The sequence below is a fragment of the Gopherus evgoodei genome, chromosome 2 (assembly GCF_007399415.2).
Source record: "Gopherus evgoodei ecotype Sinaloan lineage chromosome 2, rGopEvg1_v1.p, whole genome shotgun sequence".
Classification (NCBI taxonomy): Eukaryota; Metazoa; Chordata; order Testudines; family Testudinidae; genus Gopherus; species Gopherus evgoodei.
The window spans coordinates 257289209-257314124 of record NC_044323.1 but is presented as its reverse complement, the minus strand read 5'-3'; the positions used below and the strand labels follow the sequence as shown (position 1 = coordinate 257314124).

Genomic DNA, 24916 nt, shown 5'->3' with positions numbered 1-24916 from the left:
CTTGACAACAAATAGATTTATTTGATCTGAAACTTCTTTGTGAAAGACTAATACAGCTTGCTGCTTGTTAGAAGAGAGCGTCAAAGCTTTATGAGCCAATATTCCTGGACTCAAGATCACTATACAAAAGGATTTGAATCACCTGGCCTAAAAGTAGCAAAAGTGAAAAATACAAACACAAAAAAAGAAAAAGATCATCAAGAGTGTGAAGTAAATCCAGTTTCTTTTGACATTAAAATGTTTTCTGACATACAGCAATTTTTCAAAATATTTCCTGAAACAGGAGCCTTCTCTCTGAATCCCAAGTAGATGAAAAAAAATCAAAAACTTCAACAATTCAGTTTTGTCCACTGATAGACAAACACTCTTGTTTCCTTTAAATTAATGAGCAAAGCTAATTAATGTCAGCTAATAATTCCATGCCAGAGGTCTGACATATGTGCTCAACACACTGAGTAGAGAAAATCTGGATTCACCTGTGAGTTGTTTTCTGGTAATCAACATGTCTAACAGTCTCTACACCACCATTAAAGTTGCCATTAAGGGACCATTAAAGTTGCCTGTACATGGCCCCTAGAGTGTATGCATTATGATACAGTCTAATTACCTTACCACACTATTTTCTCAACAGGACTCATATCATTCACTGCACAGAAAGGATAGTACTCACTTAGTAAAAATTCAATATTCAGTTTTATCCTCACAGTTCAATGTGGATCCCCATGCCTTATTTACTGCACACTATTCTAACCCATCTTGGAAGACAAAATTATTAATTAATTTTCTATGGTGCTCATCACTATAATAGCAGAGTGCTACACAAATACTAACATATTTATTTTCACAACACCCCTCTGCAATGAGGGGATATTATTATCCTCATTTTAAAGATGGGGAACTGAGACATATATTAGGGTCAGGTCAAAAGTACTCATTAATTTTGGATGTCCAATTTGAGACACTAAAGACCTGATTTTTCAGAGTACTGGGTATTATAAAGTACTTTACATGTTTAAAGAACAGCTCCCATTGATTTCAGTTGCAGTATGACTGCTCAACATTTCTTCAAATCAGAATCTAGGGTCTCAAGACAGGCACCCAGAAAGACTACCCCATAAAGTGTGCCCCAGCACTTGCTTCCAGTCTCCTACCCCCAACTCAAACTCAGACTTCCTGCCCACCCAGTCCAAGTCTCTATCCCCACCTCTAATTGGGGGAGGGATAGCGCAGTGGTTTGAGCATTGGCCTACTAAACCTAGGGTTATGAGTTCAATCCTTGAGGGGCCACATAGGATCTGGGGCAAAATCAGTACTTGGTCCTGCTAGTGAAGGCAGGGGGCTGGACTCAATGACCTTTTGAGGTCCCTTCCAGTTCTAGGAGATTGGTATATCTCCAATTATTACCTAATCTCAAATCACATTGCCTCTCTCCACACTATCAGCCTCCAGTCCTAGTCTCTCTTCCATTCCTCAATCTCCTTGTCATAGAATATCAGGGTTGGAAGGGACCTCAGGAGATCGTCTAGTCCAATCCCCTGCTCAAAGCAGGACCAATTCCCAACTTTGTCAAGCCTGACCTTAAAAACCTCTAAGGAAGGAGATTCCATCACCTCCCTAGGTAAGTCATTCCAGTGCTTCACCATCCTCCTATTGAAAAAGTTTTTCCAAATATCCAACCTAAACCTCCCCCACTGCAACTTCAGACCATTACTCCTTGTTCTGTCATCTGCTACCACTGAGAACAGTCTAGATCCATCCTCTTTGGAACCTCCTTACAGGTAGTTGGAAGCAGATATCAAATCCACCCTTATTCTTCTCTTCTGCAGACTAAATAATCCCAGTTCACTCAGCCTCTCCTCAGAAGGCATGTGCTCCAGCCCCCTAATCATTTTTGCTGCCCTCCGCTGGACTCTTTCCAATTTTTCCACATCCTTCTTGTAATGTGGGGCCCAAAACTGGACATAGTACTCCAGATGAGGCCTCACCAATGTCGAATGGAGGGGAATGATCATATCTCTCAATCTGCTGGAAATGCTCCTACTTATACAACCCAAAATGCCGTTAGCCTTCTTGGCAACAAGAGCACACTGTTGACTCATATCCAGCTTCTTGTCCACTGTAACCCCTAGGTCCTTTTCTGCAGAACTGCTGAGTAGCCATTCGTTCTCTAGTCTGTAGAAGTGCATGGGATTCTTCCGTCCTAAGTGCAGGATTCTGCACTTGTCCTTGTTGAACATCAACAGGCTTCTTTTGGCCCAGTCCTCTAATTTGCCTAGGTTCCTCTGTATCCTATCCCTACCCTCCAACATATCTACCACTTCTCCCAGTTTAGTGTCATCAGCAAACTTGCTGAGGGTGCCTTCCACGCCATCCTCCAGATCATTATTGCCAACTAGACATGGAGCCACTGATCACTATCCATTGAGCCTGATGATCTAGCCAACTATCTATCCACCTTGTATTCCATTCATCCAACCCATACTTCTTTAACTTGCCAGCAAGAATACTGTGGTAGACCATATCAAAAGCTTTGCTAAAGTCAAGGAATAACATGTCCACTGCTTTCCCCTCATCCACAGAGCCAGTTATCTCATCATAGAAGGCAATTAGGTTAGTTAGTGCATGGGATTCTTCCGTCCTACATGCAGGACTCTGCACTTGTCCAACTTAGTTGTCCAACTAACTAATTAGGTTAGTCAGGCATGACCTGCCCTTGGTGAATCCATGCTGACTGTTCCTGATGACTTTCCTCTCCTCTAAGTGTTTCAGAATTGATTCCTTGAGGACCTGCTCCATGATTTTTCCAGGGACTGAGGTGAGGCTAACTGGCCTGTAGTTCCCCGGATCCTCCTCCTTCCCTTTTTCCAGTCATCTGAGACCTCCCCCGATCGCCATGAGTTTTCAAAGATAATGGCCAATGGCTCTGCAATCACATCTGCCAACTCCTTTAGCACCCTCGGTTGCAGCGCATCTGTCCCATGGATTTGTGCTTGTCCAGCTTTTCTAAATAGTCCCAAACCACTTCTTTCTCCAAAGAGGGCTGGTCACCTCCTCTCCATGCTGTGGTGCCCAGTGCAGCAGTCTGGGAGCTGACCTTGTTTGTGAAGACAGAGGCAAAAAATAGCATTGAGGTCATTAGCTTTTTCTACATCCTCTGTCACCAGGTTGCCTTCCTCATTCAGTAAGGGGCCCACACTTTCCTTGACTTTCTTCTTGTTGCTAACATACCTGAAGAAACCCTTCTTGTTACTCTTAACATCTCTTGCTAGCTGCAACTCCAACAAGGCCTGGTCTACACTGGGCGGTGTGTCGATGTAAGATACGCAACTTCAGCTACTGGAATACCGTAGCTGAAGTCGACGTATCTTATTCCGACTTAACTCCCGTCCTCACGGCACGGGATCAACAGCCGCAGCTCACCCATCGAGTCCGCTACCGCCGCTCAATCCGGTGGAGTCCCGGAGTTGACAGGGAGTGATATATCGATCACCGATAAATCGATCGCTACCCACCAATACGGCGGGTAGTCTGGACGTACCCCAAGTGTGATTTGGCCTTCCTGATTTCACTCCTGAATGCCTGAGCAATATTTTATAGTCCTCCCTGATCATTTGTCCAATCTTCCACTTCTTGTAAGCTTCTTTTTTGTCTTTAAGATCAGCAAGGATTTCACTGTTAAGCCAAGCCGGTTGCCTACCATATTTATTATTCTTTCTACGCATCGGGATGGTTTCTTCCTGCAACCTCAATAAAGATTCTTTAAAATACAGCCAGCTCTCCTGAACTCCTTTCCCCTTCATGTTATTCTCCCAGAGGATCCTGCCCATCAGTTCCCTGAGGGAGTCAAAAGTCTGCTTTTCTGAAGTCCAGGATCCCTATTCTGCTGCTCTCCTTTCTTCCTTGTGTCAGGATCCTGAACTCAACCATCTCATGGTCACTGCCTTCCAGGTTCCCATCCACTTTTGCTTCCCCTACTAATTCTTCCCTGTTTGTGAGCAGCAGGTCAAGGAGCTCCACCCCTAGTTGGTTCCTCCAGCACTTGCACCAGGAAATTGTCCCCTACACTTTCAAAAAACTTCCTGGATTGTTTGTACACCACTGTATTGCTCTCCCAGCAGATACCAGAGTGATTGAAGTCCCCCATGAGAACCAGGGTCTGTGATCTAGTAACTTTTGTTAGTTGCCAGAAGAAAGCCTCATCCACTTCATCCCCCGGTCTAGTAGTCTACAGCAGACTGCCACCACGACATCACCCTTGCTGCTCACACTTCTAAACTTAATCCAGAGACTCTCAGGTTTTTCTGCAGTTTCATACCAAAGCGGACACGGCAGGTAAACAAACCAGCCCGACCTACCAGGGGCTTTCCCTGAACAAGTGGCGGACCGGCTTTGAGAACCACTGCTCTAAGTTATCGTGTTGACCTTGGCAATGACGACTGCAAGAACTACCATATTGTTTTCATATTGTTATCTTACATACAATGCAACTCCCCCACCTTTTCTGCCCTGCCTGTCCTTCCTGAACAGTTTATATCCATCAATGACAGTACTCCAGTCATGTGAGTTATCCCACCAAGTCTCTGTTATTCCAATCACACCATAGTTCCTTGACTGTGCCAGGACTTCCAGTTCTCCCTGCTTGTTTCCCAGGCTTCTTGTATTTGTGTCTAGGCACTTATGATAACTCGCTGATTGTCTCACTTTCTCAGAATGACATAGGAGTCCTCCCCTCTTGTGCTCTCCTGCTCGTGATTCCTCCCAGTATCCCATTGTCTCAATCTACTCCTCCGCTCCCCTCCCCTACTCCAGATCCTGCTCCTGTCCCCTCTGCACTCAAATCAAACAGTTTATTCATCCATGAGATCACAGGAGAGAGAGTCTTCCTGCTTTCAGTTCTGATGCCCAAACCCCAGAGCTGAAACTGCAGGGAAAGTCCTGCTCAGCCCTGGACTGCTGTGTACTCAGTGAGGATGGAAACTTAGGAGATGCTAACTGTGAAGCTCTAGTGAGATCTTACTGAGCACGTATGAAGTGCGATTTTTTTTTAAAAGGCTTATAACTTGGTCAAATTTGGGCAGATTTTCAAAGAGCTGGCAAAAAGCATATGCCTGATAAAAAGCACATCCATACCAATTTTCAAACCCCCACCATAAAGCATGGGGATGCCAGTGTTTCTAAAAAGGACAAGAATTTTTCTTTAACCTTCTTCTAGGAAACGGATGACACTTTTGTCTGAAATTTTCAAAAAAAAAGTTCAGCCTGAAGCAGACATCTAGTGTAGAAAATTTCATCCCAAATGACTGAAACTTGGCAAAGTTATGAACACCTGAAATCTTACAACAGGAAATGTCAGGCAACCTTAGTAATACTTGGTGCTACAAGCCCTGCCTATAATAAAAGTTAAAAACTAATATTCAATTCAAATAATTTACAACAAACCATGGAAAAGAAAGGTTAATGGATTTCACAAAAGAAAATCAAACACTATACCCTTTTAAAATTCCTTAACAAGGAAGTAATTGCCATAAACACTCTGGACACAAAGAGTGATTCTCCAAGGAAGGCTCAGGCTTTTAGACATGGAGTACCCAAGAAAAAAAATTCACAAGTAAAACCAAATTTCCCATTACCTGGACCCTCCAAATATGATAATTTCAATAGTGGGTGTAGAAAGCTATAAAATCACCACTTTCTAACTTATGCTATTCTACTTCTTTAGGATGTTCTAGATTTTGTCAAAATGATAGGAATATTGCTTCTGTCCTCTCTAAGACAGTCTGCCACTTGTTTAGGGCCAATGGGGGCTGCGGGAAGGGCAGTCAGCATATCCTTCAGTCAGCCACCGTTGGCCTGGAGCCCCCGTTGGCCTGGAGCAGCGAACTGCGGCCAGAGGGAGCCACGATCAGCCAAACCTGCGGACACGGCAGGTAAACAAACCAGCCCGACCTGCCAGGGGCTTTCCCTGAACAAGTGGCGGACCGGCTTTGAGAACCACTGCTCTAAGTTATCGTGTTGACCTTGGCAATGACGACCGCAAGAACTACCATTTCATGAAACAGAGGGTCTACCAAATGCTGAAATCTGTCTGAATAAAATTATAGCAAATACAAAAGTTACTTTCAATGAGAAGAGGTAAACAGCTACTGACTGAGGACACTAGAATTGTGGCTTTATGAAGGCTTGGACTTTGGCTTTACGAAGGTTTCATTAGGGCAATCTGCATATTATCAGAGAGCTGAAGATGGTGGCACTTAAGAATCTGGTCATGTCATGATAATTAGATAGTCTCCTTTGTTTCTTTCAGTTCAATACACTTGCAGTTGCAAACTCTTGTGTTTTCCAAGTTAGTCTTGATCCTCAAGCCATTCTGTAAAACTCTAGGACAGTGGGTCACAACATTTTTTACTGGCAATACCTTTCACACTGCAAGCCTCTGTGTGTGACCCCTCTAATAAATTAAAAACCCTTTTTAATATATTTAACACCATTATAAATGCTCAAAGCAAATGGGGTTTAGGGTGGCGATTGACAGCTCATGACCCCCATGTAATGACCTCCCAACTCCCAGTTTGAGAACCCCTATTCTAGGATATCTTTCCTTTGGCTGACTTTCATTGCTTTAATAGATTCCATGTCAGAAGGGACCTTTGTAATTAGCTAATCTGACCTGCTGCATAACATAAACCATAGAACTTCCAGAAAATAATTCCTAGAACATATCTTTTAGAAAAAAATCCATTCTTGACTTTGAAATTACCATGATAAAGAATCTACTATAGCCCATGGTAAAGAGTTCTTTGGGTTAATTCACCTCACTATTAAAAATTTACACCTTATTTCCAGCCTGAATTTGTCTAGCTTCAGCTTAAAGCCATTGAATCATGTTACACCTTTTCTGCTAGACTGACTTGTGTGGGACTCATGTCAGCCTACCTGTCCTACAATTACACAGGTCATCTCATTTACCCTTTTTAAATATTGGCACATCAGCTTTCTTCCAGTCTACAAGAACTTCCCCAGTGATCCAAAACTTATTGAAAATCATCTTAAATGGTGCAATGAGCTCCTTAACCCACTCATTTAAAACTCTCAGATGCAATTATTCTGGCCCCTCTCTGGTGTAACTGTCTACTTTTAGTAGCAGCTGCTTAACATCTTTGTTGGCTACTGCTGAAGTACAAAATATTTCATCATCATACAATATGAATGCATCATCTGTTTTCCGAAAAACAGAGCAGCAATCAGGGTGGATAAAAATCAACAATTAAAAAAAAAATCATATTTTATTTAAATCAGATTTTTTAGATAAAATGCTTTTTGAGGAAAAAAACCTATCTAAAGATAGATTTAATTAAGATACATTAAAGCTCAACAATATCTCATCATGGAATAGGGATTATAAATTCTAATTCTATAGTATGAGACAATATATTCATGTATATAATAAATATATTCTTTTGCGAACAGGGGCTGCTAACAGGGAGTTTCGCAAGGGAGTTCTCCAGGTGAAGGAGGAGCGAATACAGCATCTGTGGGGATCGTGTGCTGTGGCTGGCAGTTGGAGGCTGTCAGCTTCAAAGGAAGGTTTGAAAGCTAGAAGACTCTGGGAACTGGCTTAGCCTTAATCAGTGGGCGGGGCATTCACTCAGGTCAGCTTTATAAAGCCGCACACAAGCGACCAGGGGCTGCTAACAGGGAGTTTCGCAAGGGAGTTTGGCAGGGGAGTGGGAAGAGAGCGTGGGTCCCTTGTCGGTCCTATCTGTGCCCCTTTAATTCCCTTAAAATCTATAAACGAAACTACATCCAAAACCTCTTTCTTTAAACCACCCTTTCATTAACTAGGAAACAATGCAGGCAGAAGCCCAGCAGCAGAATGGGAGCTATCCAGTTTATTGCGCTGAGTATAGCTTGTATGATTACCTGCCCTGTGGGCAGGTGGCGTATGTGTGCAGTAGGTGCAAGGAGCTCCTGGCCCTCAGAGACCACGTAAAAACTTTGGAGGCCAGAATGGCAGAACTGGAGGAGCTAAGAGAGGCAGAGAGGTATGTTGATGAGGCTTTCCGGGATACTGTAGAATTGTCCCACGTCCGGTCAGACAGCCCCTGCACTGTTGAGGAGGAAGAAAGGCCCAGGGAAGCAGAGCAGTCAATGAGAGCAGAGGAAAATGTTCCCATAGTTGGGACCCTCCTTCCAGATGGTGCTGGGGTTGCCTCTCGCACTGAGGTTACCTCCGCGGGGGAGGGAACTCCAGTTTCTAGGAAAAGGCAGGAGTTAGTAATGGGAGATTCGATCATTACAAACGTAGATAGCTGGGTTTGTGATGATCGGGAGAACCATATGGTGACTTGCCTGCCTGGTGCGAAGCTTGCGGATCTCTCGAGGCATCTAGACAGACTTATGTGTAGTGCTGGGGAGAAGTCGGCGGTCATGGTACATGTAGGTACCAATGACACAGGGAAGGGTAGGAGAGATGTCCTGGAAGCCAAATTTAAGCTGCTAGGGAAGAGACTGAAATCCAGGACCTCTATGGTGACATTCTCAGAAATGCTCCCAGTTCCACGCGCAGGGCCAGGTAGGCAGGCAGAGCATCAGAGTCTCAATGCGTGGATGAGACGATGGTGTAGAGAGGAGGATTTTATGTTCATTAGGAACTAGGGAAACTTTTGGGATGGGGGGAGCCTATACAGGACAGATGGGCTCCACCTAAACCAAAGTGGAACCAGACTGCAGGCACTAAACATTAAAAAGATTGTAGAGCAGTTTTAAAACTAGTAGATGGGGGAAAGCCAACTGCTCCAGAAGAGCATGTGGATCGGACACAGACTTCTCTTAGGGGAGAGTCTGATGATAGAGAATCTCCAGATTATAGTCAGGAGCAGAGGATGGAAGAGGATAATGTAACGGCCAGATCAGATGGTAAACAGTCACATAAAAAAGAATCTGGCCCATCAAAAAACGGCAGACAAATAAACAAGGACAAGATTTTAAAGTGCTTCTACACAAATGCTAGAAGTCTAAATAATAAGATGGGTGAACTAGAGTGCCTTGTGATAAAGAAGGATATTGATATAATAGGCATCACAGAAACCTGGTGGACCGAGAGCAATCAATGGGACACAATCATTCTGGGGTACAAAATATATCGGAAGGACAGAACAGGTCGTGCAGGGGGAGGAGTGGCACTATATGTGAAAGAAAATGTAGATTCAAATGACGTAAAAATTTTCACTGAATCCACATGTTCCACAGAATCTCTATGGATAGAAATGTCAAGCTCTAATAAAAATATAACATTAGGGATCTACTACTGACCACCTGACCAGGACAGTACTAGTGATGATGAAATGCTAAGGGAAATTAGAGAGGCTATCAAAATACAGAACCCAATAATAGTGAGGGATTTCAATTATCCCCATATTGACTAGGAACATTTCACTTCAGGATGAAATGTAGAGATAAAATTTCTCAATACTTTAAATGACTGCCTCATGGAGCAGCTGGTACGGGAACCCACAAGGGGAGAGGCAACTCTAGATTTAATCCTGAGTGGAGCGCAGGAGCTGGTCCAAGAGGTAACTATAGCAGGACCGCTTACAAATAGTGACCATAATATAACAACATTTAACATCCCTGTGGTGGGAAGAACATCTCAACAGCCCAACACCGTGGCATTTAATTTCAAAAGGGAGAACTATACAAAAATGAGGGGGTTAGTTAAACAAAAGTTAAAAGGTACAGTGATTAAAGTGAAATCCCTGCAAGCTGCATGGGTGCTTTTTAAAGACACCATAATAGAGGTCCAACTTCAATGTATACCCCAAATTAAGAAACACAGTAAAAGAACTAAAAAAGAGCCACCGTGCCTTAACAACCTTGTAAAAGAAGCAGTGAGAGATAAAAAGACTTCCTTTAAAAAGTAGAAGTCAAACCCTAGTGAGGCAAATAGAAAGAAGCATAAACACTGCCAACTTAATTGCAAGAGTGTAATAAGAAAAGCCAAAGAGGAGTTTGAAGAACGGCTAGCCAAAAACTCCAAAGGTAATAACAAAATGTTTTTCAATACATCAGAAGCAGGAAGCCTGCTAAACAACCAGTGGGCCCCTTGACGATCGAAATACAAAAGGAGCGCTTAAAGACAATAAAGTCATTGCGGAGAAACTAAATGGATTCTTTGCTTCAGTCTTCACGCCTGAGGATGTTAGGGAGATTCCCAAACCTGAGCTGGCTTTTGTAGGTGACAAATCTGAGGAACTGTCACAGATTGAAGTGTCACTAGAGAAGGTTTTGGAATTAATTGATAAACTCAACATTAACAAGTTACCGGGACCAGATGGCATTCACCCAAGAGTTCTGGAAGAACTCAAATGTGAAGTTGCGGAACTATTAACTAAGGTTTGTAACCTGTCCTTTAAATCGGCTTTGGTACCCAATGACTGGAAGTTAGCTAATGTAACGCCAATATTTAAAAAGGGCTCTAGAGGTGATCCCGGCAATTACAGACTGGTAAGTCTAACGTTGGTACTGGGCAAATTAGTCGAAACAATAGTTAAGAATAAAATTGTCAGACACACAGAAAAACAAACTGTTGAGCAACAGTCAACATGGTTTCTGTAAAGGGAAAGCATGTCTTACTAATCTGTTAGAGTTCTTTGAAGGGGTCAACAAACATGTGGACAAGGAGGATTCAGTGGACATAATGAACTTAGATTTCCAGAAAGGCTTTGACAGGGTCCCTTACCAAAGGCTCTTATGTAAATTAAGCTGTCATGGGATAAAAGGGAAGGTCCTTTCATGGATTGAGAACTGGTTAAAAAACAGAGAACAAAGGGTAGGAATTAATGGTAAATTCGCAGAATGGAGAGGAGTAACTAGTGGTGTTCCCCAACGGTCAGTCCTCGGACCAATCCTATCCAACTTATTCATAAATGATCTGGAGAAAGGGGTAAACAGTGAGGTGGCAAAGTTTGCAGATGATACTAAACTGCTCAAGATAGTTAAGACCAAAGCAGATTGTGAAGAACTTCAAAAAGATCTCACAAAACTAAGTGATTGGGCAACAAAACAGCAAATGAAATTTAACATGGATAAATGTAAAGTAATGCACATTGGAAAAAATAACCCCAACTATACATACAATATGATGGGGGCTAATTTAACTACAACAAATCAGGAAAAAGATCTTGGCGTCATCGTGGATAGTTCTCTGAAGATGTCCACGCAGTGTGCAGAGGCGGTCAAAAAAGCAAACAGGATGTTAGGAATCATTAAAAAGGGGATAGAGAATAAGACTGAGAATATATTATTGCCCTAATATAAATCCATGGTATGCCCACATCTTGAATACTGTGTACAGATGTGGTCTCCTCACCTCAAAAAAGATATTCTAGCACTAGAAAGGGTTCAGAAAAGGGCAACTAAAATGATTAGGGGTTTCGAGAGGGTCTCATATGAAGAAAGATTAAAGAGGTCTCTTCAGCTTGGAAAAGAGGAGACTAAGGGGGGATATGATAGAGGTATATAAAATCATGAGTGATGTTGAGAAAGTGGATAAGGAAAAGTTATTTACTTATTCCCATAATACAAGAACTAGGGGTCACCAAATGAAATTAAGAGGCAGCAGGTTTAAAACAAATAAAAGGAAGTTCTTCTTCACACAGTGCACAGTCAACTTGTGGAACTCCTTACCTGAGGAGGTTGTGAAGGCTAGGACTATAACAGTGTTTAAAAGAGAACTGGATAAATTCATGGTGGTAAAGTCCCTAAATGGCTATTAGCCAGGATGGGTAAAGAATGGTGTCCCTAGCCTCTGTTCGTCAGAGGGTGGAGATGGATGGCAGGAGAGAGATCACTTGATCATTGCCTGTCAGGTTCACTCCCTCTGGGGCACCTGGCATTGGGCACTGTCGGTAGACAGATACTGGGCTAGATGGACCTCTGGTCTGACCCAGTACGACCGTTCTTATGTTATGTAATGTTTAAGAAAAGTTTTGCAAATGAGTTCCAATAGTTCATGGATTAGGGACCTATCTTATGGGGTCACAGGGGCTTCTGAATAGATTTAGGTTAATCTTTCTATCTATCCAATGTGACTCACTGCTCAGTCTAGAAGATACCATCAGAGATGCTTAGAGTTTTGCAGTTCTCAGACTGCGGATTTGTGTCTCCAGAGATAACATGCTTGTTAACAATAAAAATGTTTTAAAATAAATAATATAGAGAGGTGAGAAATAACAGACTTTAACCTTATTGTCCCTCTGCAAATTTGTGTACAGAGAGTCAATCCCTTACCTCTGTCTGAAAGTGCAAAGTTTCAAAAAGTTCAATGAATAGAAGATTGTTGGGGGTGGAATAGATCTGGACAAGGAGAAAAAGTCTGGAGATAAATGTGAGAAGGGAGGGACAGGCAGCAGAAACAAAAATGAAACTGTTTGAGCAGCATATTCCAGAAATCTTGAGGACTTTCTGAGTGTACCATACCATACCATTTTCTCACTAGAAGGGAAAATCTATAATGGCAGCAGGCCACAAAAGAGACCCAGTTTGGGAATAAGAACCATTAAAGAAATATATGTTTGCTGATGATGTTTTAAAGATAGTCACACCAGTGAACTGATGGGAGTCACTTAAGCATTTGGATTCAGAGACTGTTGAAGTGATCATATTGCTTTTAACATCTTTGGACTAATTAATTCCAAATTGAGAAATCATTTTGGACCTGAAAAAGCAGGAAAGCTTGTTTTTCTTTTCCAGGTTATGGACAAACAGGAAAATGAAGGTGAAGACAACTGAGTTAGCTGCAGAAGCCAATATTTTAAGTTTCTCATGTTGACCTGGCTGACAGTCGATTTAATTTTTGCGTTTTCTTTTTAAATATTTCATTTAACTGTTTTAGTTAAAAACAATTTTAACAAAAATAAACTTGATTTTAAAATAGTGAATGTTTAACTAAATTCAAAAATTAATATGCTCGCTTTGTTAAAATATATGTTTGCTGTTGAAGACAAAACCCAGACACTGTTGTTTTAGTTGTTGTTTTAGTTAAATAAAAACATCGTTTTAGTTAAAACAAAACAATTGTATGTCTGTCTGGTGATACTTTCCTCCTAAAACAGCATGACAGGAAAATCCTCCAAATATTAATGATTAACCTGTCGGACTGGAAATAGTTCAACTGACTTCATAAATATCTGCTTCAATTACCTTTGTTAAATGAAATAACCACAATAGATGAATAACACTGTTAGGATTCTTTTTGTTTCTAACATACTTAAACTTCTTCTTATTTTCCTTAACTATGCTGGCCATAGACTTCTCCTTGTGTCTTTTTCCTTTCCTTATCAATTTTCTACAACTGATAGCTTCTATTTCATATTTATTACTATCAATATCCCCCTTCTTCCATCAGTTTATTTATTTATTTATTTAAAAAATACAGTTTTCACAGCTGCCTTCACTTTTCCCTCCACACCAGTTCAAGTATTTTGTGGGATTGTGGCTTTTTGAGAATCTAGTGAAGTGTTCTTAAACAATTTCCAATTATCATTCATGATTTTCTGATTAAATCCTTCTTCTAGCTGATTCGGCTCATAATTGTTTTCAGAAACTAGCCTTTTAATGGGTGGGTGTGGGTGAGTGAGTGAGAGAAAGAGAGAGAGAGAAGAAAACAAAATTTACTGGTTTGGACATTATAGCAATGGCTCCACTATAAATAAGGTTGCTTTGCACCTTTTAAAAATTGGCCTAAGTCCTCTAAAACTGATATGCTTAGTCAGATTCCTTTGAAATTTAATGTGCCTCAGGAAGATCTAGAATAAGATTAGTGACCCTAATGTGGAGTCATTGGAACTAGTGGTTACGGAGATACAAGTTCTGAAAAAGATAGCCTTTGTACAAAAAGTTTGCATGTGGCCTTTTTTTTTTTTTTTGGCTCCAAGCTAGAGCTCAAACTATTGTTGCAATGTGTGGCAAAATGGTCTCAAACTGTCCAGTTTTAGCCAAGGTACTGTATGGCACCCACTAAACCTTTGGAGACCCAGACTGTAAACAGTATATAAGAACATGTTCACTTCTTCACTTAAGTAGTTGTGCAGTCTGGAAGGATTACAGCAGTGGTTCTCAAACCTTTGTACTGGTGACCCTTTTCACATAGCAAGTGACTGAGTGTGACCCCCCCCCTTATAAATTAAAAACACTTTTTAATATATTTAACACTATATAAATAATGGAGGCAAAGCGGGGTTTGGGGTGGAGGCTGACAGCTTGCAATCCCCATGTAATAACCTCAAGACCCCCTCAGAGGCCCCGATTCCCAGTTTGAGAACCTCTCAATTACAGTGTGCACGCACCAATAAAGAAAAAAAAAAACATGAGAAGGTTTCTATGCAGCCATTTTATGATTGCCTAGAGTTGTTTGAGGGAATTTCCAATACCATTGTCCCTGCCATTGACGTTACTAATCTGATCCTTGCAGACCTGTGCAATAAAGATTTAATAACTCATATTACTTGCTACAAGTTGTCTCTGTTACAACATAACATTTGTATTTTATGCAGAGGTTTACTGTGAAGACAGTAGAATATAGTAAGCAGCCAGTCTCACCAAACTTTTTGTTAAATTAAGTGAGGAAGAGCCAGAAAAAGAAGATAAGCGTATCTGAAAGAGGGCAGAGTTAAGGCTGCATGAACTACCTTAATCATGCATTTCCTGGTTTTCAGCTGCAAGGGGATGAAATACCACCCAGAAACCTTAACTCAGCATTAACATAATTTTTTTGCTGTTGAATTATAAATTTTATCAAATCATGATCACTAATACTTAAGCTACTTTTACTTTTTAGTTCTGTGATCAGTTCCTCTTTATCGGTCAAGATGAGGCACAATATAGCATTCCCTTGTGTTAGACGCAATCGGTTTTGAGTTAAGAAATCATCTATAATATTAAGAAATTCTAAGGATGCTTTAATACTGGCAGTACATCACTCAAACTGCAGGATCATGCAGTTTTTTGTCTACACATTATAGATAGTTGCTTAAGAAGCCGATCAGCCAGTTACCTAGTGCGATGTGGTGGACTTGGCGACTCATGGGAGGGACACAAAGATGGGCACCAGCTAAAGGGGGCACGTGACCTCCCCACTTAACCCCACCCCCACATGACTCCTCCCCATCCAGCCCCCAGCCCAGGCCCCGGTGCTTCTTCCCATCCCCTCCGCATCCCATGTTACCGGGGTGGTGGTGGGGGAAATGTTGTCCTCCCGCTACGCCAGATACTGATTTCAGGTGAAAGGAGGGCAACCCCATGCCAGCAGCTCCTCTGGTACGGCTGTACTGCCCCCAGCTTTTCCACATAACTGCATCCCCTGAGGACAGCACAGCCCTGCCAGAGGACAGGGCTGGGGGCAGTACAGGTACAGCCACGCCACAGGAGCTGACAGCTCAGGGTGTTGGCTCCTGAGAGTGTTGGGCCCACATTCTGCTCTTTTTGCCACTGCGGTTCCCAACAGAGCCCTGCATTTCAGTTCTGTGCTGAACTGAACCACATACCTCTCCCAAGAACCACAGCGGTGAAAGGAGCAGAAGGTTGCTGGCAACTCCTCCGGCACGGCTTTACCAGTACTGCCCCCAGCCCTGTCCTCCAGCACAGCTGTGAAGACCCCAGGAGACGCAGCTGCGTGGAAGGGCTGGGGGCAGTGGCCCCACGTTCTGCTCCTTTCACTGATGCAGTTCCCAGCTGAATGTGCCCCTCCTCCCGCCCAGGCATCTGGGGAGGTGACCCTCTTTGACACTCCCAGGTGGCGCCTTTCAGCAGACCCCCAAAAATACCCCATCTGACCTATGCCAGATTATTTCTTGAGAAGATGAAAATAAAAACAAAAACTCTAAATTATTTCCCCACCTCCACCAAAAATGTAAATCAAAAATGAGAAATTTAGATAATTTAGATGATACTTCCTCTCCCTCTTCCTTCTGCCCAATGCCCCACTACAAAACAAAGTTTTCTGATAAGCATGTGGAATACTCAGTATCTTAATTGTTTTTAATTAAGACAGACATGACATTTTGAATTCTGAAAGTCTTTTCAAACCCAAGTATCAGAGGGGTAGCCATGTTAGTCTGGATCTGTAAAAGCAGCAAAGAGTCCTGTGGCACCGTATAGACTAACAGACGTTTTGGAGCATGAGCTTTTGTGGGCGAATACTCACTGCATGCATCCGATGAAGTGAGTATTCACCCACGAAAGCTCATGCTCCAAAACGTCTGTTAGTCTATAAGGTGCCACAGGACTCTTTGCTGCTTTTTCAAACCCAGTTATTAACATATAAAATTACTTATTTGATATTTTATATTGACATACAAGGCAAGATATAACTATCAGAAGGATAAAATAAACCATTAAAGCTGCACAGCTGATTTATTATTTCAACAAACAATAACCATTATTAAGTGAGGGATCATAAAACATCAGACACAGGGTATATACCATCTCTCAGAAAAAGGAGAAAGAGAATAAAACAAAACACAGCACTAGTGAAAACACCATGCAAAACATTTATTTAGGAGATACTTTGCAGTTTAACACTTAAGTAGAAAAAAAGGGTTATTAACCTATTCCATAACTTTTTCTTTGAGATGTGTTGCACATGTTCGTTTCGCTCTTGTTGTTTGTGCATGTGAACCCAGTGCATGGCCGTAGGAACCTTTTTCCCTGAATGATACCCATTGGACAATTTGAGTGCCCTCTGCTGACGCACGCCACTGCATGCAGATATAAAAGGGTAGAGCCACACCCAGCACTCACTCAGTTCCTTCTTGCCAGAACTTCAGTACAGAAGGGTAGAAAGGCAGGTTGTGGAAAAGACGTGTGCAACACCTTGCGAAGAACAGTTATGAAACAGGCTAATAACCATTTTTCTGTTTAGAGTGCTTCACAGTCTTGGTGACCCACAAGCTGTGAAACAGGAGATAGGATAAAGTTTGGCGAACAACTCATCCACCTCTAGCATCATCTCTCAAGTCCTAAGTAATGGCATAATGGGAAGCAAATGTGCAGACTGAGAACCAGTTACACTGCAACAACTATTCAGAATTGTAATATGTGCTAGAAAAGCTGCAGTTAAATTCTGATCTCATCGAATGAGTTGTGACTCTGCTTGGTGGGGTGACATTAGCTAGGTCATAGTACATGAGTATACATGAGTTTATCCAAGAGGAATTTCTCTGAGAAGAGACAGATGGTTTTTTCATTCTGTCTGCAACCACCACGAAGAGTTGAAAGGATTTAGTACTGCTTAGTTCTGTCAAGGTAGAACACCAGAGTTCTTCTGATGTCCATCATGTGCAAACATCCTCTTCCCTGCTCGAATGTAGTTTTGGGAAGAATGCAGGTATGTAAGCAGGCTGGTTGAAATGGAAAGTGGACACTACCTTCGCAACAAACATCGACTGAGGGTGCACGTAAACTTTGTCCTTAAAGAAGATAGTATAGGGAAGCCCAGACATTAATGCAGCACACAGTTATCTCACCTTTCTGGAAGAGGTAACGGCAATAAAAATGCCACTTTCACTGACAGATGTAGCAGACAGCAAGTGAATAAAGGCTCAAATGTTAGCCCCATAAGCCTTCACAACACTAAGTTTAGATCCCACAGGGGAACAGGATCATGTACCTGAGGATACAATTTGATTAGGCTTTTCAAAAACCTTATTGAAATGTGGTTTGAAAAAATAGACCAATTATCCACCTTGGAATAGAAAGCTGAAATAGCTGCTAGATGTACCTTGACAGAACTATCAGCCAATCCTTGAAGTTTCAGGTATAAGTAGTAATTTAGTATGCATTGAATTGAAGAGTGGGACAGCAAGAGTCCAGAATGGCACAACCAGATGGAAAAAAATCTCCATTTACAGAAGTAAGTAGCCCTGGAAGGTGGCTTTCTACTGTTCAGCACCCTTTTGAGCAAGAGTGCTCCCTAACATCTAGCCATGAAGCATCCATACAGTTAAATGAAAAGATTGCAGCCTTCCAAGGGGAGTAGTGGGGGCAAAAGATATATCTGGCTTTAAGACTAAGCTTGATAAGTTTATGGAAGGGATGGTATAATGGGATAGCTTAATTTTGGCAATTGATCTTTGATTATCAGCAGATAAGTATGCCCAGTGGTCGGTGATGGGATGTTGGATGGGATAGGATCTGAGTTACTGCAGAGAATTCTTTTGAGTGCTGGCTGGTGAGTCTTGCCCACATGCTCAGCGTTTAGCTGATAGCCATATTTGGGGTCAGGAAGGAATTTTCCTCCGGGGCAGACTGGCAGAGGCCCTGGAGGTTTTTCGCCTTCCTCTGCAGCGTGGGGCATGGGTCACTTGCTGGTGGATTCTCTTCAGCTTGAGGTCTTCAAACCACAATTTGAAGACTTCAGTAACTCAGACATAGGTTAGGGGTTTGTTATAGGAGTGGATGGGTAAGGTTCTGTGGCCTGCTTTGTGCAGGGGGTCAGACTAGATGATCACATTGGTCCCTTCTGACCCTAGAATCTATGAGTCTATGCAGGCTCAGGTAGAGTAGACTTCCATGATCTTGGGAGATTAAGTTCAAGTTCAATGGAAGTGAAATAGGAGGTTTCACTGAAAGTGCAAAAAGAATCTAATACCAGTGTTGACAAGTCCATGCTGGGGCTATGAGTATTATTCTGGCCTGGTCCCATCTTAGCTTTAGTAATACCCTATGAATGAGATGAATTAGTGGGAAAGCATAGACGAGCCTGTGTGATCACGGTAGTATGAATGCATCTGTCAGGGAACCCAGGAGACCACTTCACAGATAACATAACTGAAGGTACTTTCTGTTGAACCTTGTGGCAAAAAGGCTTATTTGGGGAGACCTCCACCATTGGAAGATGTATCTGGCCACAACTGTGCAAAGAGACCATCATAGTAACTCAAATGATCTGTTCAGTCGGTCTGCCTGATGGTTTGGGACCCTGATAAGTAAAAAGGTTCTAGATCTATCAAGTTGGCAATGCAGAACTCCCAAAGCAGACTTGCCTCTTGACAGAGTGGAGAAGAGCAGGCTCCTCCCTATTTGTTGAGGTAGAACATTGCTGCTGTGTTGTCTATGAGAACTAACAGGGTTTTTCACTTGATCTGCTGCAGAAAAGCTTGGCAGCCCAACCTGACAGCTTTCAGCTCTCTGATACTGATGCTGATGTTAAAGTTAAGTCCTCTGCAGATCATAGACTCTGAGTCTGTAGAGAACCCAAGGCTACTCAGCCAAGGGCAGAAGGATCAATTGCAGGGGGACAAAGAGAATGCCCACACATATATTGGCCAGATCTGTCCACCAATCTAGCAAGGCGAGAGCATGAGAGGACATAATCACTACCAAGTCTAGATAGTGACAGCACTGTGAGTAGACCAAGGCCAGTTAACCCTGTAGAATTCCAAGGCACAGTCTGGTATACTGGGCCACATCTGTGAAGAAGGCCATTTGCCCCAGCAGCCTCAATAATATATGGAAATATACCTATCTCATAGAATTTGAAGGGACCCTGAAAGGTTGTCAAGTGCAGCCCCCTGCCTTCCCTAGCAGGACCAAGTACTGATTTTGCCCCAGATCCTTAAGTGGCCCCCTCAAGGACTGAACTCACAACCCTGGGTTTAGCAGGCCAATGCTCAAACCACTAAGCTATCCCTCCCACCCAACAGTTTCATATTGTTGTGACCAAGTAAGCTTTGAGATCTATAGCAACTGACTGAATTGTCTGAAACTTCAAGTCTGGAAGAAAAGCTCTTGCCTGAGCCGAGTCCAGTACTATTCCTATAAACCCTATCCTTTGGACCAGGGAGAGGACAGACTTCATTGCACTAAGTCCCAGAGCATTGAACACTGACTGGATCAGAGATACACTTAACAGTATCTGCACCCTGGATTGGCCTTTGACAAGCCAGTCATACAGAGAGCGATAAACTTCCACTTCCAATCTTCTGAGGAAAGCAGCTATCATTGCCATAACCTTTGTAAAAACTCTGGGAGCTGCTAATATGGTGAACTGGTTATGATTTTGATTTGCCAAAAATATGAGATACTTTCCATGAGCTTGACTGATCACTACATGGAAGCAGGCATTTTTTAAAGTTAGTGGTGGCATATCAGTCTCAAGTGACAGGATAACAGAAGCTAGGGTCAACATACGAAACTATCTTTTTTAAGGTTTCAGAGTAGCAGTGGTGTTAGTCTGTATCCGCAAAAAGAACAGGAGTACTTGTGGCACTTTAGAGACTAACAAATTTATTTGAGCATAAGCTTTCGTGGGCTACAGCCCACTTCATCAGACACATAGAATGGGACATATAGTGAGGAGATTATATACATACAGAGAACATGAAAAGGTGGGAGTTGCCCAACCAACTCTAAGAGGCTAATCAAATAAGATGAACTGTTAACAGCAGGATAAAAAAAAAACTTTTGTAGTGATAATCAAGATAGCCCATTTAAGACAGTTTGACAAGATACTCAACATGGGGGAAACAGATTCAATGTGTGTAATGGCTCAGCCATTCCCAGTCTCTATTGAAGCCTAAATTGATGGTATCTAGTTTGCATATCAATTCAAGTTTAGCAGTTTCTCGTTGGAGTCTGTTTTTGAAGTTTTTCTGCTGCAAAATTGCCACCTTTAAATCTGTTACTGAATGGCCAGAGAGGTTGAAGTGTTCTCCTACTGGTTTTTGAATGTTATGATTCCTGATGTCAGATTTGCGTCCATTTATTCTTCTACTTAGAGACTGCCCAGTTTGGCCAATGTACATGGCAGAGGGGCATTGCTGGAATATGATGGCATATATCACATTGGTAGATGTGCAGGTGAATGAGTCCCTGATGGTGTGGCTGATGTGATTAGGTCCTATGATGGGGTCACTTGAATAGATGGGCATTGGGCTTTGTTGCAAGGATAGGTTCCTGGGTTAGTGTTTTTGGTCTGGGGTGTGTGGTTACTGGTGAGTATTTGTTTCAGGATGGGGAGCTGTCTGCAAGTGAGGAAAGGTCCGTCTCCCAAGATCTGTGAGAGTGAGGAATCATCTTTCAAGATAGGTTGTAGATCTTTGATGATGCGCTGGAGAGGTTTTAGTTGGGGGCTGAAGGTAACTTTCTTTGTTGGGCCTGTCTTGTAGTAGGTGACTTCTGGGTACTCTACTGGCTCTGTCAATCTATTTTTTCACTTCAGCATGTGGATATTGTAGTTCTAAGAATGCTTCATAGAAATCTTGCAGGTGTTTGTCTCTGTCTGAGGGATTGGAGCAAATGTGGTTTTATCTTAGAGCTTGGCTGTAGACAATGGATTATGTGGTATGTCCTGGATGAAAGCTGGAGGCATGTAGGTAAGTATAGCTGTCAGCAGGTTTCCGATATAGGGTGGTGTTTGTATGACCATCGCTTATTAGCACAGTAGCGTCAAGGAAATGGACCGCTTGTGTGGATTGGTCTAGGCTGAGGTTGATGGTGGGATGGAAATTCTAGAAATCATGGTGGAATTCCTCAAGAGCTTCTTTTCCATGGGTCCAGATGATGAAGATGTCATCAATGTAGCGCAAATAGAGTAGGGGCATTAGGGGACAAGAGCTAAGGAAGCGTTGTTCTAAGTCAGCCATAAAAATGTTGGCATACTGTGGGGCCATGCGGGTACCCATAGCAGTGCCACTGACTTGAAGGTATATATTGTCCCCAAATGCAAAATAGTTGTGGGTGAGGACAAAGTAGCAAAGCAACATTCCACACAAAGATGGACTAAAAGCCTTCAGGAACAGTATCCCCAATAATGTCACGGCTAACCTGGTGGCTGAACTTTGCGACTTTGTCCTGCTAACAACAGTTCATCTTAATTAATTAACCTCTTAGAGTTGGTTGGGCAACTCCCACCTTTTCATGTTCTCTGCATATATCTCCCCATTATATGTTCCACTCTATGTGTCCGATGAAGTGGGATGTAGCCCACGAAAGCTTATGCTCAAATAAATGTTAGTCTTTAAGGTGACATGTGCTCCTGTTCTTTTATCTTTTTTAAGAATTTGTTGGGTTGACGCAGTGCTAAAATTGGTCTGAAAGCTTTCTTCACTTTCTGGATTAGGAAATAGCAGAAATGAAACCCTTTCCCTCTGTGACACTGTGGAACATCTTCTATTCTACCCTCTCTTAAGGACAGATTGCAGCTCCTGGAGCAGGAGCTCCTCATGAGAATGGCCTGAAGAGGAAAGGTGGGAGGGAGGGAGGCAGGAAGGGGTAGAAACAAATTGGAGGGTATACCCCACTTTCATAGTGTTTAAGATCCACTGGTCTGAAGTAATTTTGGACCAAGCACTGAGGAAGTGGGAAAGACTTTGCAAATTTTTGAGGAGATAGGATCTGGAAATATGGAGACAGGTATGGAGTTCTTGACTGACCCACCAGAATGACTGTTTAGAAGGTGTCCAGGAGGACCAGGAGCTAGAACTGAAGAAGGAGGAGTGGGAGGTCTGTTCCTATAACCCAGGGATTTTTTATTCAGGTCTTGATGAAGGGGAAAAGCAGGACAATGCTGAGTCTGTGGAGTCTGATAGTGCTTTCTGACTAGGGTAGAGGCATACAAACCCAAGGACTTCAAGGTGGCCCTTGAGGCCTTAAGGCCAGGGAGCTTGATGTCTGTCTGCTCTGAGAACAGAGAAAGACCCTCAAAAGGCAAGTCCTGAATAATATTCTGGATTTCATAGGGTAGACCAGAAGACTGCAGCCATGAAGACCTCCACATGGAGACCACAGAATCCATAATCTTAGCTACCAAGTCTACCACATGCAGCCCAGCTTTCAGCCAAATTCTCACTACTAATCTGCCCTTGTTCACCAGGGAAGAGAACACCTGCCTATCATTCTCAGGGAGCAGACATCTGAAATTCTCCATAGAGCCCCACAAATTAAAATCAGAACATTTCAGCAGAATTCATTGGTTCGCAATTCTAAGCTACAATACCCCCAATACCAAATAAGTCACATTTCTTTGCCTCTTGATTTGGGGGTGGGAGCTTGAAGCCTCCAGTGATCCCTTTGTTAGCTGCTGCAACCACTAGCAACCCTGACGGAGGATGGGAAAACAGACAGCTAAACCCTTCATAGGGCAAATAATACTTGTGCTCCACATGCTTTGAGGTAGGAGGCAAGGAAGATCAGGTCTGCCATAGGGCCTTTATAGGCTCCAAAATCAACTCACTGATTGACAGTGCACTCTAGAGGGACATGACATAGATAATACATCAATCAGGCGAAGAGAGGACTCTCTGACCTCCCTGACTTGAATCCCCAGTCTGAAGCACCCATCTAACAATTCCTGATAAGTCTCGTAGTTGTCAGGAGGGGGTGATGTTGCCTCCAAGGAAACCGTCTCATCCGGAGAGGACAAGGATGAACCCAAGACTAGAAGTAGTTGAACTTCTGCTGCAAGATGTTTGGCTGGCTCCTCCAGAACCTCTTCCTGATTGTCTGCATTGGGCCCAAAACCAGACACTGCAGGTGGGCAGCCTGGTGCAAGGACTCACTCGTCCTGGACAAGGACACTGAGGAGGAATGAGGAGGGGGGGATCTAGAAGTTGGGGGAAAATCCCAGTGGTTCCAAAAGGGCTACTGATAAGGGACCAGATCCCAATGACCTCCTCACCATGTTCCCACAGAAGCTCCCATTCTGGGTTCAACAGGGTACCCAGAGAGGAAGAATCTATGTGGGGAGCAGTGGGTGCTGCTCCAAGACTGACAGATATATGAACCCACCTCGGAGACCAATGAAGAAGAATCCCCTTCTGCAGACCACGGAGGGTCAATCCAAGTTGATTCCAGTGACTGGTGCCAAGAACCAAGCGTACGCTAGAGACACCATCATTGCCAGCTTCCTCTTAGATGGCACAAATGGGTAGACTGTCCAGAAAGTAAGCAGCTGGTGCACGACGGAGTGCTGCACCACAGATGTTGGCACAGGGCGATTTAACAGTACCATGGGAGCTGATTCTTGTACCGTCAACAATACCAGCACCAACAAAGTAAACTCCTCACTGCTGCAAATGCCTCCAGAGTACTCATCACCAAGTTCATATCTGACTGATGCAGTGCTGCTGAAGTTAATAGTGCCATTTCTGGCAGAGGACTCGACAATGCCCATTCTGGCACTGCAGCTAACTGTGCAGTTTTAGGCACTGATTTGGAGGAGGGGTGATTAGATCTCAGTTGCCCTCTACTTGACTCCCTTTCCCTCTGCTTTGCAGACTTGGGGGATGAAGATCTTCCTCTGATCAGAGCCTCTCTGGAAGACTTATGCTTCTTTCTAGGCACAGGTGACAGTGACCAGTGCCGGAACTCTGACACTCTTGGAGGCAAACTTTTGAATGAAGCTGCAGCACTTGGCACAGAGACAGATCAGGACAGCTCTGAGGGTCATCTCAGCTCCACTTCCATTACCTGGAACTTCAGCCTAGCCTCCCTATCGCTCTTCACCCTATGCTTGAAGTCCTGGCAAATCTGGTACTGGCCCTTCACATGTGCCCCACCCAGGCATTTGTAACAAATGGTGTATAGGTCACTCACAGGCATAGGTTTTGAGCAAGAAGTACATGATTTAAAGCCCAGTGATCCACACATGACACGGTGTTGGCAACAGAAACTTGAAAAAAGGAAAAACTGTAAAAGCTTAACTTTTTTTAACCACTAAAACTAACTAACTACAACTAGACTATGTACATAAAGGCTGAGAGAAAACTGTTTTAGCAACGAAAGGGGGTTCCAACAACCGTTGCAGAAGGTCAGAGAAAAAAAGGGGCTGTGGGCAGCTCTGCCTTTTATACCTGCACACAGTGGCACATAACAGCAGACGGCACTCAAGCCACCCACTGAGTATGGCTGATGGAAAAAG

General features: G+C 43.0%; 1 protein-coding gene across 12 annotated transcripts in view; it reads right to left on the bottom strand.

Annotated features, from left to right (window-relative positions):
- The window catches only part of VPS13B (vacuolar protein sorting 13 homolog B), a 928813-nt gene that overhangs the window by 792069 nt on the left and 111828 nt on the right, over positions 1–24916 (bottom strand). The window lies entirely within an intron of this gene.